General features: G+C 35.4%; 1 pseudogene; it reads left to right on the top strand.

Annotated features, from left to right (window-relative positions):
- Nucleotides 1–15,019, top strand: part of LOC121316653 — a 73,441-nt pseudogene that overhangs the window by 39,953 nt on the left and 18,469 nt on the right.

Here is a 15,019-nt window from a genome sequence, read left to right as displayed (position 1 = left end):
GACCTATATGTTTTATTGTTTTTTAAGTTACACTACCAAACAAAACATAAATTATCCTTATTATATATATATATATATATATATATATATATATATATATATATATATATATATATATATATATATATATATATAATTAATAATAATAATAATAATAATAATAATAATAATAATAATATACTTTATAACAGCAGAGCTTTGCCCTACCCCCTTCTTCTGTACAGGGCTCCTGGCCCTGTTACAGTCTTTCTGAAAGGGTAAATGTCAAGTGACATTTCATTTTGCGGGGGAAAGTGTGGCACTGGATGTGCTAAAATATACAAAAAACATTAGACCCCCATAAGACAGCCCTTAAAAGTTACAAAAATATTGAGCTTCTGTGTATTTTGTTGTTCAGTGAAGTTATTGAATTGCTGTTTCAGTTTTCTGCCAACTGATGATCTGAAGGGCATGTAGTAAACATTGAATGCAAAGAGGTTGTGATGCGTAGCTGCTAAAATAAAAGAAACATTTTTTAAATGGTTACAGAAAATCTACAAATAAATGTGTTGTACCAGGATGGACTCCGCTTTTTCATTCTAAGAAACGCAACACATGCTTTGATAAACTCGGCTTTTATGGGAATTACATTACATTGTCTGAACAGTAGGGACCTTTAGCTTCATCATAAAGGTACTGATCAATTCTCACACAATGTAGGTTTTTGTAAAAAGTAATGTGGAAAGTAACAAACGGCACATACTGTAAAGTAACATCATTTTGCAATTTCACGGGGGAAAAAAGCCTTAGTACTGTATATTGTAATGCAAAAACTGTAATTCTACATGGACAGATTATCAACCAAATAAATGAATATGTTCATAAAGTCAAATTATGTTTATTAGTTAGTCGGATGTCTCTTGGTCTTTCTTCCTGTTTTCTGTTTATAATCCTGTAAACTCTGCTTTGTCTCTACAGTTTAGCTTTCTCCTTAATTCTGCTGCAAACACTTCAAAAGATTAAGAGTGAAATTACATACCGTGAGAAATGAGTACATGCAATTAATCATGTACTGTATGGTGATGGGGATTTGTTAACTGAAGCTTTGTAAATGATTAATTGGTTCCTAGATAATAACCCACAAACAAATCATTAAACAGAATGACTTTTAATCTGGAAAAATTGCCATATTTTTATTTATTTATTTATTTATTTTATTTTAGCTCAGATCGTTTTTTTAAAACTTTATTTTTCTATATTTATGAAATCAGGAATACTGTATAGGTTTAAAAGGACAAACTCCACTACCTGATGCAGCAAATCTTTTCATCATTACTACATCATAACTCCATTCTTTTTCATGCCTGTTCGACTGGTTAACAGCACCCTGTACAGAGGGCTTTGTGAAGCATGTCATGCTTTGGCCATTCGGACTATTGTGGTGACTTTACTGGAAAATGTTGTATTTATTGAAATATGTATTCCTTGGTCTTTTATAGTCATGTATTGTATTAATCTGCTGCATAATCCCTTTACTGTATTAGGTTGCATCACCTTTTTTTGTCTTTTTAAACAAGATACTAAAAATGCAACAATACTGAATGGCCTGCATTTTTTCAAGTAAATAAAAACCTTCGCTAACTAGTCATTCATTATATACATCATTGAGATGAGGAATCTAATTGATTATGTTTAATTATTTTACAGATTAAACATAGAATACAAGTAGTGTTTTACTCATAATTATATATCAAGCATTCTTCCATTGACCTTCATTAGGATTCTGTATCTGTATATATTGCAATATAGAGGGCACTGTCCTCTTGATATACTGTGGTGTCACAAGGCTTCCACTGACAGCACAGCATAGCAACCTGTCACCGAATGACAGGTTCAGCTGAAATCAGTCTCAGAGCAGAAGTAACACTGAACTGACTATTTATTATTTAAAACCAGAACCTTAAAACATGGAAAGACTAAAGCACCTCTATTCCATTTCAGATATCATCCATTTGGAAGACCTATCTACATATCCTCTAGCAATAATCTCTTAATTATACATATCTGTTCAGTCTTATAAACTCAGATGCTGTCTTCCCTGACCTGGTGTAGTGTTTATGTGACATTCATTAGCAAATCCCTCTTCCTTTTCATATTTAAATCCCTTTTTAGACCTGCTTAAAGGATGCAGTATCCTCTATTCTTTATTTATATTACCTCTAACAGTTTACAAGCATGAAAATGGCAGAGTAAGAGCCCCTATTGTTTAACTACAAAAAGATGTTGCTCCTTTTTCCTGTGTCTTTACGTCTGGACCCATAAATCATTAAGAACTTGGGTGTTTTTAGGGGCTTTTCTGCTAGCAGCACCTATCACCTTTTCAGTGTGGTCAGAGCAGTTAACTGTTATCTCCATGGCAATTTATTTATAATCAAACTGGCTTCATCTGCTCAGTCTAAAGTGACAGGCAGCCCACTTCAGAGTTCTTATTCTCTGACTTGCCTCTAGGCTTCCCAATCCATATAGGCAGATATGCTGTACATCAAGTAACTTGGTTGGCTGAGCTTTCCCTAGACATAGATACAAGAAAGAATTAAGAATGATATATTTTCTGTCAAAAAACCTACATTTTTTTACCTTGGTCAAGTTATGAAGGTTTTTTTTTTTTTTTTTTTTTCCCATTTTACTTGTCTTATATGATTGAAAATAATAAGTTGTATATTCAATAAGTCAAATGTGACAACCAGTTATTTAATAATTCTGTTTTATCTTTAAGCAGGGTTGTAGCTGGGCAGTCTTGCAAAGAGGCAGACAGAAATAATTCCTTCTTCTGAGATATGTTCAATACCAATAAAACCATTAATGATTTACATGAGAGGTAGAAAACAGTTTAAAAAGCAATTAGCATTGGAGGAACATGCTAGCATTAAATACAGTCTGCCAAAAAAGTGCGTAATAAAGTAGATATCTTTGGACACGGCCAGTCCCCATACATTACTTAATATGTTTTTCCCCTTTTCCCCTTCTGCATATGGATAATTATGCTGAGCAGACATCTGCAATTAACTCAAGAGCATTTCAGTTTTATTAAGCCAGATGAAGCACATAGTTTTAAAAAAACATTTTTCATTTTGTTGAGTCGAATACACTAAGCGTGATTATGCAACATCGTATTGGTTATTCAGTTTACACTGGTTAGCCACCCCCCCCCACCCAGCAATTCAGTATCGTTGATCTAATTGTACAGGAATTAGTTATTAAACTTGTCAGTGCAAAAATATGATTTCAAAATTCATGTTTTTTTTTTTTTTTCTCTCCCCCGTAATTTTTACTTTGTGAACCTGTAATTAACTGCTAGGTTATTATGCCTTGATACAGCTATTTGTAAGGTATATTCGATAAATGCACTGCTGCATTTATGCGCTCAAATTTCAAACTTGTGTTTGGTCATAACCACCATAACTTCTTATCATTCTGACAGATATGCAGGTTTCTTACAAAGGGGCCAGTCTAAGGTCACTCCCTGTTTACACACATTGCTATATCGCTGGTATGCAAATAAAATAATCTGAGGACCCCACAGGTCCCAGTACAGGAGGACGATAGCCTGTATATTTATTGGTGAGGCAAGCCTGACCAGTTCACAGTACTTATCATTTTCTGAGAAAGAAAAATGTGCAATATTATATATTTCTTTTTACAGTAACCTCAACAGGCAGTTCTTTCTTTTTTTTAGTTCTGTAGTTCTTATACTGTAGTTCTTGAATAAGAGATATATTTAACAGGCAAAATACATTTAATTTTTCTCTGGGATTTACTGTGATACTATATGTATTTCCAGCCACAAAACATCTGCCTCAACCTCTTTAACACGATAGTGCAACTTCTGAGCTTGCAAAACAATTACTCCACTGAGTCAGTCAATCTGGCTGTTATATACCTGGCCAATAAAGCTTGCCTCAGGGCTACAGACAGGCAGCTGAGCATTCCTGCTTTTGCTGGGGGTACAATGTGACAAGCTAAAGAAGGTCTCAGAACAGCATTCCATTGGGATGCAGCCATCCACTGCACTATATCCAGCATCGGCAGAAATAGTGTCTGTTGGGTGGAACAAGAGCTCAACTCTATCTTTGGGAGCATAAGGACTACACTTGTTGTCTTCACATAGTAATGATCTCCATTCATGGCAGGTAACCATGGAGTTAATATACTTTTCTGTTTCTCTTCCTTGTAACAATTTTTGCTCAAAATCAACGCTTTAGTTTGAGCCCCACATGTTACCTGGACACAAAAGGAGAACTGATATGTGACTGATGCTCACCTGAATACACAGGGCCTCACTGTGACAGGTAAGCACCCATGTTTTTCTCACTCAGAGTAAGAGGACTAGGTAGCACTGTGTTCTGTTTCATCAGTGATGAGGCTGCTGGGAATAGCATGGTCTTTTCTTTGTAGGTATTACTGGATATTAAATGATATATGCTGTTACTGACTTATTTATGTGTTGACATGGAAGGTCATATAAAGTGCTGGCATTCTTTATAAATCCATTCTGATTAGTCTAGCCTACTGTATGAAAATATTGTAATGTACAGTTTACTTGCTGTCACACGCCACCACTTATCTGTTAACTACAGGTTGATACTGTTTTGATGGTCACTGTACATTCCTGATGAACCAATGCTGTTTTGCAAAGGTATATATGGACAATAGTAAAATTGTTAGATATTATACATTGTTGGGCACTAGTAACTATTTTTTTCTGACACAAACAAATCATTTTCTGTTGTGTGTTTTGTTTTGTTTTTGTAACATTTTGTACTTATGTGGTAGTGATAGAAAGGGCTCTAATGAGGATTGTATATTTTCTTGTTTTTTTTTTTTTTAAACTTCAAACATGTCGATCTTTTCTGTTAAGACCCAACATAAATGGTGTAGACACTTTTTATTTTTACATTTTGCTGTAATATCTTAAAATACAGCTGTTTTTAGAGAACAATATTTATTTATTTTTATGAAACTGCATTATTTTTTAATTAAGTGTGAGGCTGATTTTTGACATATTCCATACATCTGCAATGCAGGTCACACACTAGCAGCTGCATGCTGGTTTAATGTCTGGTAGAAGTAATTAAAAAATAGCAAGCAGCTATGATGCTGTGTATTATGAATTATTTTGTATTTGTATTATTATTTAAAACATATTGTTTAATTTGTATAAAACACACTGTTTTGTTATTGCAGTTTTTGCAGCATGGATGGGGTTAAACTTCCCCATCCATGCTAAACCCATGCAGAATGTAACTGACTCCAGATTGATTGATTGATTAATATATTATTAATTTGCAGATAGTCACATGTACCAAAAAACTTCAAATAATTGCCGGGTCTCAAATAATCGCCTGTCTTCAATACCTGCCGGGTCTGCTGGCAAATACTGTAATTAAACACCTGGTCTCTTTTAAAAGCCGGGTCTCTGTCATTGCCATTGAAGCCGAGGAAGATGAGGAGGAGCTTGAGCATAATGAACTGCTAATAAGTGACAATGATGAAAGTGACTCTCAGGAATAATAATAATAATAATAATAATAATAATAATAATAATAATAATAATAATAATAATAATAATAATAATAATAGAAAACATAATTTAAGGTAGGCCTAACTACATGTAATGCATATTTGTTTAATGCAGTTATTACGTTATTAAAAGTTTTGATAATTTTAAGCATGCTGAAAGCAGGCCAGATACAAACATCTCTGTGTATTTTAGGTGTTTTGTTGTATTAACAATGTGCAAGTTTGAGATTAAACAATAAAGCATGTCAAGCTAGTGATCTAATATAAATCGCCGGTCGGTCTCCATTACGCGCCGGGTCTGCTGGCAGATATTGTAAATAAATGCCAGAGGCGTTTAATTGAAGTTTTACGGTATATACACCCGTAGCTTTGGCTGATGGAGGAGTGTGTGTTCAGAGGTGGAACGAGACAGCGAGACAGTAAGAACTGACACTAAAAGAATATAACAATTGCTAGGCAGGTACCAAGTGGGTAAAAGGTTGAAAAATTTCAAATGGAAGCAAAACTGAAAACTAAATTCCAATATATCTCTTTCCTGGGAAGGCCTACTTTGCATAAACATAAAAACACGTTTTTTTCTCATACGTTAAATATAGCTCGCTGTGACTTTTCACATTACTGGAACCACATTGTCCGACCTAACAATAGCTATATCTTGAGAACCAGTGTGTCAATTGTTATTATTTATGCAGCATACTAGATTGTAAAGATTTGAGGCTTATGGCTATTGACCTCTGGCTTCATTACAATATGTGTCTGTACTAACGGTATTCCTTATACATATATATGAATCAGTGGTTGGAAATCATGGCCTGCGATTGGTTAAAACCTCATCAACGGCTAAGATTGAACTGTTGCCCTGACATCCTTACACTACAAGGGGCAACAGTCTCTGTCTGTCATGTGATTGGTTCACATCACTGTCAGCCCGCCCCTTTTCAGAAGAACCCTCCACTCACAAGAGAATGGCTGAACACCGATTCAGTGATTTAACAGAAAATGAATTACAACATACTACAAATGAATGATGCTCCATGGTGATTAAAATATCACTGTTTTCTGACTTGACTAAGTAAACAAATATGACGGCCGGCATATAAACGGGGTTATTACAGCAGCCAGCAAGCCGCAAGGAGAGCTGGACGCCAAAAAAAACTTGTATAACTACTGAACTTCAAAAAACATTTCTGTTACTTATTTCTGTTGTTTATTTATTTACTTATGCTCTATCAGCTATATTTAAACAAAAATAAAAGTCAATATTATTCACATTTGCTGTATCGCTATATTTAAACAAAAAATATAAAGTCCTATTTACTATCCGCCCTTTCCTCGCTTATTTTCTTGATTGATTCATATATTAAATATGTACTACAGACTCAGTCATAGTGGAAAATGAAATGCCCGCATGAACTTTAGCTACTCGTCATGTGAGTTCACACCTTAGGTTTCGTTTCGAGTCCATAAATGTTATCAGACATTGTTAAGGGCAAATAAATTCTTTAAAAAAAATAGTTACATGCATTTAAAAAAAAAAAACGCTCCGTGAATGAGTCAGGGCACAGTTCTTACACCGAGCATGCGCACATGACGCATGGCTCTTGTCTCGCGGTGTTGTAAATGAAGTATCGATATCGTAAAGTTGAAGCAGGGTAATAATGCAAAAGAGTCGTAATTGCCGTGTAAGTCGAGGAGCGCTTGTATATACACATATACAGCTATGGTCAAAAGTCTTGCAGTATCTGCAATTGAGTCAATAAAATTAGACTTTTTATTTAACATCATATAATCAAAGAAACTAGAAAGATTATATTGCAAAAGTCTAAAGTCTACCGGAAGCAATAACAGTGGTACAATGTGCAATGTTACATTTTTTTTTTTTTTTTTTTTTTAATCAATATTTCATTGAGTATAGTGAAAACTACAAAGTGAAATGTAATTAAATATGTTAACGTAACATTATTTAACAGGTTACATTTGACTTTGTAAAGCTAAATTAGTTCTATAGGGTAATGCAAAATTTTTTGGCCATAGCTGTATGGATGAGCCATTTGGCTGGTTAAATACATTTTTGAGAATGGCATTTTTTTCAGAGGCGCACTTTACACTTTATAAATAACTGAGTTGTGGGTGGAAAACCCTTTTTTCATGTGCATTGTTTTTTACTTTCAGCTTGTTATTGTGGTTATGACAAAAAGATACTGCTGTTGATTCTACATCAGGATCACAAGATCTGTGAATAAGTTGTGGCTGCATACAATAAAGTGCTGAGACGTGACTTTCGTAAAATAATTTAAAGAATACACAATTAGTATCATCCCTCTAAAATGAAGTTTGACAATGCACAGGAATTGAGCTTTTTTTATTATTATGACAAAAAGCAATTAACTAGCTGAAGAATGAATTTGCACTTGTGTGAGGGTTTTTTTAAATTATGTTTTTCCAATTTACCTGGCATTTATATTTGCATTGCATTCTGGGATAGTTCAGACTTCTATAATATGCTATACAGACGTACACTTGTAGAAAAAGGTTACATTGGAGCTGTAGTATGGACTATCTTTGAAACCTGACAGTTATATTGTGAGGATACACCTTGTATCAAACATCACAGCAGCTATGTGGTATTTTAGACAGCCTTTTCCTGTCTGTCTCAGTGGACCTGACACTGCCGGTGCAGTTAATGAGAACAAAAATAAATCATGCGATGTTGTTAAGGACAGCTTGTCGATCCACCATTAAAAAAAAACACCTTTCACGGCATTATATATATATATATATATATATATATATATATATATATATATATATATATATATATATAGTCACGTCTGCTGCATTTCGCAGATTTTCACGTACTCTTTTTATTCGGTTTTATTTATTTTCTGTTTACTCTGCACACACTCTTAACTCAGGGGAGACGTTAGGAGGACAGAGATGTTATAAACTCCTAGTGGTTTATGTTCGAGCACTGGACGAGGTGTAAGTATGTCCATATAACCTTTACTTAATCGTTAAGAAAGACACTCAAGACTCATTCATTTTAAGTTTTACGAATCAGAGCAATGCTCTTTCGCTTTATTAAAATGCTTTTAATATTTGGAAAAAGGTAGGTTGATCAGACCTCCAAATTCCAACACAATCAGTCTACAAGCACCCACTTCTACATTTCAGTTTCATTCAATATAACACTCTCTTAAAACCAAAACATAGTTTCAAAACCTTATAGCAATACAACCAATACATGTAAGATATAATAATATTAGTAATATGCTGACCTCCTATTATAAGGAAAAGTAGCATGAACAAAGGAATCAGTCTGATGGAGATCTGCAAGTGATGGACCACTTCACCCTGTCAAGCAAAGGTCTTGAATGTGGTACCCTTTTGCGAAAAGTCTCCATAGGTATACATGGAGAATCTTTATCAAGTCTAACTCTTATCTTTTTGGCACACAAAAGCCTAAAATTTAGAGCCTTGTGCCAACAATTAATACAAATATAACACCTGGTCTACACATCCAATCATGATCTCACCGGTTCATTTCTCGACCCCTCCTCTATCTAAAAAGCTAGGTGAAACAAAGAAAATAATATTATTTTGAATATATGAGTGTTGTCTGAAATATATACAACACTATTAGTTATGATTATATTGATTATATGTATTAATGTCTAATAATATATTACCTCATGCCATTCTATTCTTCAAATTAGTTTTCCTTCTCTCTTTACAGTGCTTAACAGATATTATAGGGAACTTCCATCTTATGTTTTTCCCAATATAGAGTTTCTCTTCATGGATAATCTATTTGTTTTTTATTTAAGTGTAAGATTGTAATGTCTCTGTCCTATGAGTTTCCTAACAGCACGAATTCAGCTGAACTGCAGACGACCTCCTATTTTTTTCAGCTGCACAAAAGCCAGCTAAAACCAGTTTTCTAGTTGTGCGCTTAGCTTTCCAATTTCCAGCGATAATCAAAGTTTTTTCTAATTTTTCTATGGTGAGAAGACACTCTCTAACCTTGACGCTGTTTGATAAGAGAACTCCGCTCTTCATGCCAACTATCCCTTCACTTTCTGGTACGACTTCAAGACAGGCTCACAGTAAGTTATAAAGTTTTTACTTTCTTAAAACCCGTCTTCTATTCTTTTTCTTAAAATTACTTTTTAAGCTTCTTATTTTATTTTTCAAACAATATCCCTTTATGTTGCATCATCTTTTAACTCAGAGTCAAACTAGACGGTTTACTCCCTATAGAACACGATTAGTAACTATTTTATATGCGAACCTATCTTGATGAGAAACAATTTCATGTATATTATTATGACAGGCAGTGTTAAGCATATGGTCTTACACGCACAAATAGTTTATAGTAAAAGCAAGCATATCAAACCTTATTTCAACATTTAACAACATTTTCTTAGGCTAAAAAGGGTGCTGCAGAAACTCGCATTTGGGAATCAAGCCCATCTTGATAAGAAACTGCCTAAAAACTGGCCACTTGTGTCAAACTATACCAGCTTCTACTGCATGATTTTATATAAAGAAAATACATAAGTTTCACAATTAAGAATTAAAACAGCATTATGTGTTACTTTTGATGACACACTTACACAATTTTCCAAACTAAAGATTATACAAACAATACAAAGGATTATAACACATATTATTGCATTAATACATTTCATTTTAAATTCTCCAATCCATGTCCGGGGTTTCAGCTCACTCCTAGCAAGACTCCACTTCGGTCTCAGGTTCCACTCAGGTAGGCTCATTGAACACGATAATAGGCTCTCGAATCCATCGTCTCGCATCACAGGTGTGAGTCGCCATGGCCTTTACTTCGTACCTACAAGACACTTGTACAAGCTTAGTAGGGACACCTTCCTCACATTCTAATTTTCGCAGATGCGCCCATTTTACTAAATGACCCTTTCACAACTCATGCATTCAATCCTCTTAATATCTTTTTGGGTTTACATTTAAATGAGAGAAAGAAACACCTACAGAATCATTGCATTCAAACAAGATTCTACAGTGTTTAGCCAAATGACTGCATGCCGGACAAAGTCTGAGCCCAGTCACTGATGACTTGCTTTGGCACATATTACATGCACAATTAACAAGAGGATTATGTTTTAATTTATGTGTCAGGGTTACTTCTGCACCATGTACAATAGTTCTGGATCTGTACACATTGTTACTATACACTTCTTTCCACTCACATGGAAACACTTTAGAAGGGATGCCATTCATCCAGAATACAGTAGGGGGCCAAAACTCACTGTTTTTCATATCAGCAGGCACCCAACTTGTAGTTTGTTTATCATCATTAGTGGGCAAACTCAATACAACTGAACCTGAATCAGTTGATGAACCATGAGCCTTAGCTACTGATACTCTCCATACAAAAGGATTAAATGTTTTACTGACCAGCCTTACAAAAATGAAAGTGACTGGGACAACAATTCGCGTAACTATATATATATACTATATATATATTATATATATATATATATATATATATTATGTTCAATTCCTATAACTCTATGTTACAAGTTCAAGTCATACAACTGAATGTTTACCAAATGGCTCAGTTGTACTTTGTTAATTATGTTTTTTCTACATCATATATATTTTTATTTATGTTATTTATCTCAGCCTATTTAGTCCAGAACATTTCTTTTTTTTTTCTCCTTAGGAAGACAGCATTTGCTTGAAGTTCATAATGCAAACATGTATGCACTGCTTCACGTGAATTGTCCATTTTCACATCAGACCTTCCAAACCAATAAACAAGTCAGTTAATTTAATTCAGTCCCCTACACAGTCTGCATTGCACTCTTGCAAATCTTTTTTTTTTTTCATTCACGTTGTGACGGGGAACTCCCCGTCTATATGAACATGTTTGGAACTGGCAGGGAGGGGGTTAAATTTCTCCCTGCCAGATAAACATGTGAGAATGTGGCTGGAGCTCTAATTTAATTTAATTATTGATTAATTGGGCTCCAGCCACAGGGGATAAAAGCCAGGGGAGAGGGCCTGGCTGAGAGTAGTGTGTTTTTCTGTTTGGAGTTTGCTCCTTTGTTTGGGAGTTTGCTTTTTATGTTGGAGAGTTTTTGTTTAGAATTGAAGGAAGACCTGGAACCTGACTGTTTATTTTGTAAATTCATTTTGATTATTTATGTTTGAATCTCTGTTGGCCCTTGTGCCTGTTTATTTGATTATTTTATTTAATAAAGAACTTTATTTTTGTCTCTGAGCCTCAATCCACTTGCCAGCCTGTCACACACGTTCATGCAAAAATAAAATTACATGCTGAAAAGTACAGTATACTTAATTTGACAATCACAATTTGATATAACTTTTAAAATTGTTCATCTTATAAACTTGATGTGTTTATGGAGGAAAAACAAGTTAGATATGGTGAAAGCAGTAAAGAGGGTTGAAAGAAATCAATGGATTGAGTCTACAACTTTTGTGGTCTTGTGTAATGTTCAGTGAAAAATACAATGATTGTTGGTTGTTAATCTCCCTCCTGACCTGTGAGGGTACTAAGTAGTGAGAACAGAGTTCCCTGGACGGGCTGGCCTGATAGTTCTTTTCCAGGTTTCAAGGGAAGTCGGCCAGCTAGAAAGGGGGTGGAAACGCATTGACCCGGAAGGAGAGTGGAGAGGCAGTTGCACTCATTTACCAAGGGGTCCTGTGTGACAGCATAAGGGACAGAGAATCGCAATCAGTTCCTTTGTATTGGTTTGTATTGCTAGAACCGAGAAGGACTATGAGACCCCTAACAGAAATTGTATCGTGAGTCAATTTGAGGAGAACTATGACTTAAAAGATTATCCAGTATGTGTGCTGTCCATGTACAGTGTGCAATCTGCTTGTCATTTAATAAACTGCAGGTCCTCAGAAAATTACCACGGTCACCCTACGGAACCAGGGGTCTCTTGCCAGCCCTGCCAGTGTAACAGCAATCTTGACCTATTAGCCCCGTGCAACTGTGATCCTGTGATAAATGCCTGTCTGAAGTGTAGACAGGGATTTAGTGGTCAGTACTGTGAGAGCTGCACATACGGGTATTGTGGAGATGCTATTGTAGCCAAGAACTGCCATTGTGAGTATTCACATATTTATTTTACAAGGCAGGGCTGTGTTTGTTTAGAGCTTAAAGCGCTATCTACCCAGTCATGAAGAATGGGATTCAGGTTCTAACACATAATTTCCACATTGTGGAGGACCTAAACCAGTGGTCACATTTTCCAGCCTTTCTATATTGCACCTCTTTTTAGTTACCCATCTGTCAAAATTGTTTATTGTTAACAATGAATGCAGTTGGTGACCTTTTATAACATTTCAACCCAAAAAGGAATATCTGAATAGGCATCCTTTTGAATAAAGTACCTCTGATAGAAATGACATTTTTAAAATAACACCTGTTAGTTTAATTTTTAGCAGGAACTTCCCTCATGATTTCATTATAATATGCTATACTTGCGGTAATTAATCAATCCACCTATCCACCCACCCTTTTCAATTGCTTTAAAAAACATTGTAAATTGTAGTAATTTATACTGGGTGGAAATAAGAGCCATTCTACCCAACTACACTATACTAAATAATACATTATACAGAATAACTGTTCATATACAGTAGACCATGTGAATAAAGCAACCATTTTAAGTCTGTTATATAAAGGCAAGACAATCTGGCCTATAGAATTCTATGACTTCTCTGCCTAATTATGGTGATTATCCTTCATTTTGCAGCATGTCAATGTAATAACAATGGGTCCATGTCTGAGGCGTGTAACCCATGGACAGGCCGGTGTGAGTGCAGACAGCAAGTGGTGGGAAAACAGTGTGACAAATTCATGGTGAGTATCTATTTATCGTGACCTGATCATATAAGTTATCATATTTATTACATTCTCAGGCTATGACAAGAATGTGGTTAATACTATTGTAATAAATATATCTGATAGGATTTGTGGTCAGAATTGGTGGAACAAGGGCTTTGACAAGAGCCTATCTAGTCGTCTAATAGTCAGGTGCTCAGGTCCGTTCCATGATCATTTTGTAGTGGCAGTATTACTGTTAGAATATTTCATTTGATGCACTTGAGAGAATTCCATTCACCAAACCAGTAGAAGAGCTAAATACCCCTGTTGTAAATAGGACCCTCCCTGGGATTTTTACAAACATCAGTGCAATAAAGAGACTCTTGTGCACAGCTAGATTGTTGTTTTTTAGAAATGCAAGACTGGATTTTCAGCAGTCACAGGCCTTTTGGTTTTTGGTAGATGATGGTAAATGATGCTTGTAATTCACTAACTCTTTTTACCCCATGACCTGTGAAGCCCAACTGCTGGTGGGACCCAGAGAAGCTGGTTTGTATGCCCTGTAGCTGCAGCCCTATTGGTTCTATGTCCCTCGTTGTGATCTTATTGGGAGATGTATCTGTAAGCCTGGCTTCTCTGGGAAACGCTGTGACCACAGTAGACAGAACTATGAGCACAGGGAGACCCGGCAGCATCTTCAAGTGTTGCTGCAGCAGCAATGGCGCTGGGCACCAAGCAGGACAGGGTCCTGTCCTTGGGGTGTTTACAGGCCCACCACGCTCCCTGGGAGTGGGGTAAAGGCACTGCATGTGTGTGTGAATAACCTGCCTGTGGGGCCATGAGGCCATGATCAGTAAATTATAGGAATGTGTGAAGTCTAACATAGGTCTTAAACACAATTTAAACATATTATCTCGTTAATAACTTTAATTCCCTTTAAAATATTAAACAGCTTACAATAGGTGCTAAACGAAGTTGTTGGAAGAGTGAGCATTTTAGTACAAAGGTTTGATATGGATACAACTTGTAGTATGTGTTAAGTTCCTTTTAGAAGCAGATTTATGACCCTGGGTATGTGAATAAAAATATCAAAACATTGGTGAGTATGTTGAAAAACATGTCATGTGATATGTACAACTCAGGAAACAGCAAGAGTAATGGGTTTGTTGTTTAAAAAAAAAAAAATGTAGTACTAAAACAAAAATGCAACTGTACACTTACATGCCCCTGAGATTAATGGCTGTAATAATTGCATTTTATTAAATGTTCCACAAAATGACTACTATTAAACAATATTGTCCAAACAATGGTTAGAAAATCTTCCCAAAAATTTTATAGAGATTTATGGTTTTAATTTTGTTTTATTAATTGCTCTGGTATGGTGTTTCCATAAAGCTGTGTCAGTGAATCAAAGTAAAACTGAGGGGCAAATTAAATCTTGTTTAATCTTCCTTTAAAAGGGGGTGTGATGCATTGCACACCCACTTAAGTGCTGCACTTTCTATGCTGTACTTAAAGTGTTGGTTAGAGTTAACTTTGTCTTCGCCTTTTAAGATTTTAAAGAGTTAAGTCATGTCCCCAATGATTCTTCTCCAGTCTAGGCTAAATAGATTTGTC

This window comes from Polyodon spathula, chromosome 6, assembly GCF_017654505.1.
Source record: "Polyodon spathula isolate WHYD16114869_AA chromosome 6, ASM1765450v1, whole genome shotgun sequence".
Lineage (NCBI taxonomy): Eukaryota > Metazoa > Chordata > Actinopteri > Acipenseriformes > Polyodontidae > Polyodon > Polyodon spathula.
Note: the sequence above shows the minus strand (reverse complement) of the source record. Positions and strands in the feature narration are given on the sequence as shown.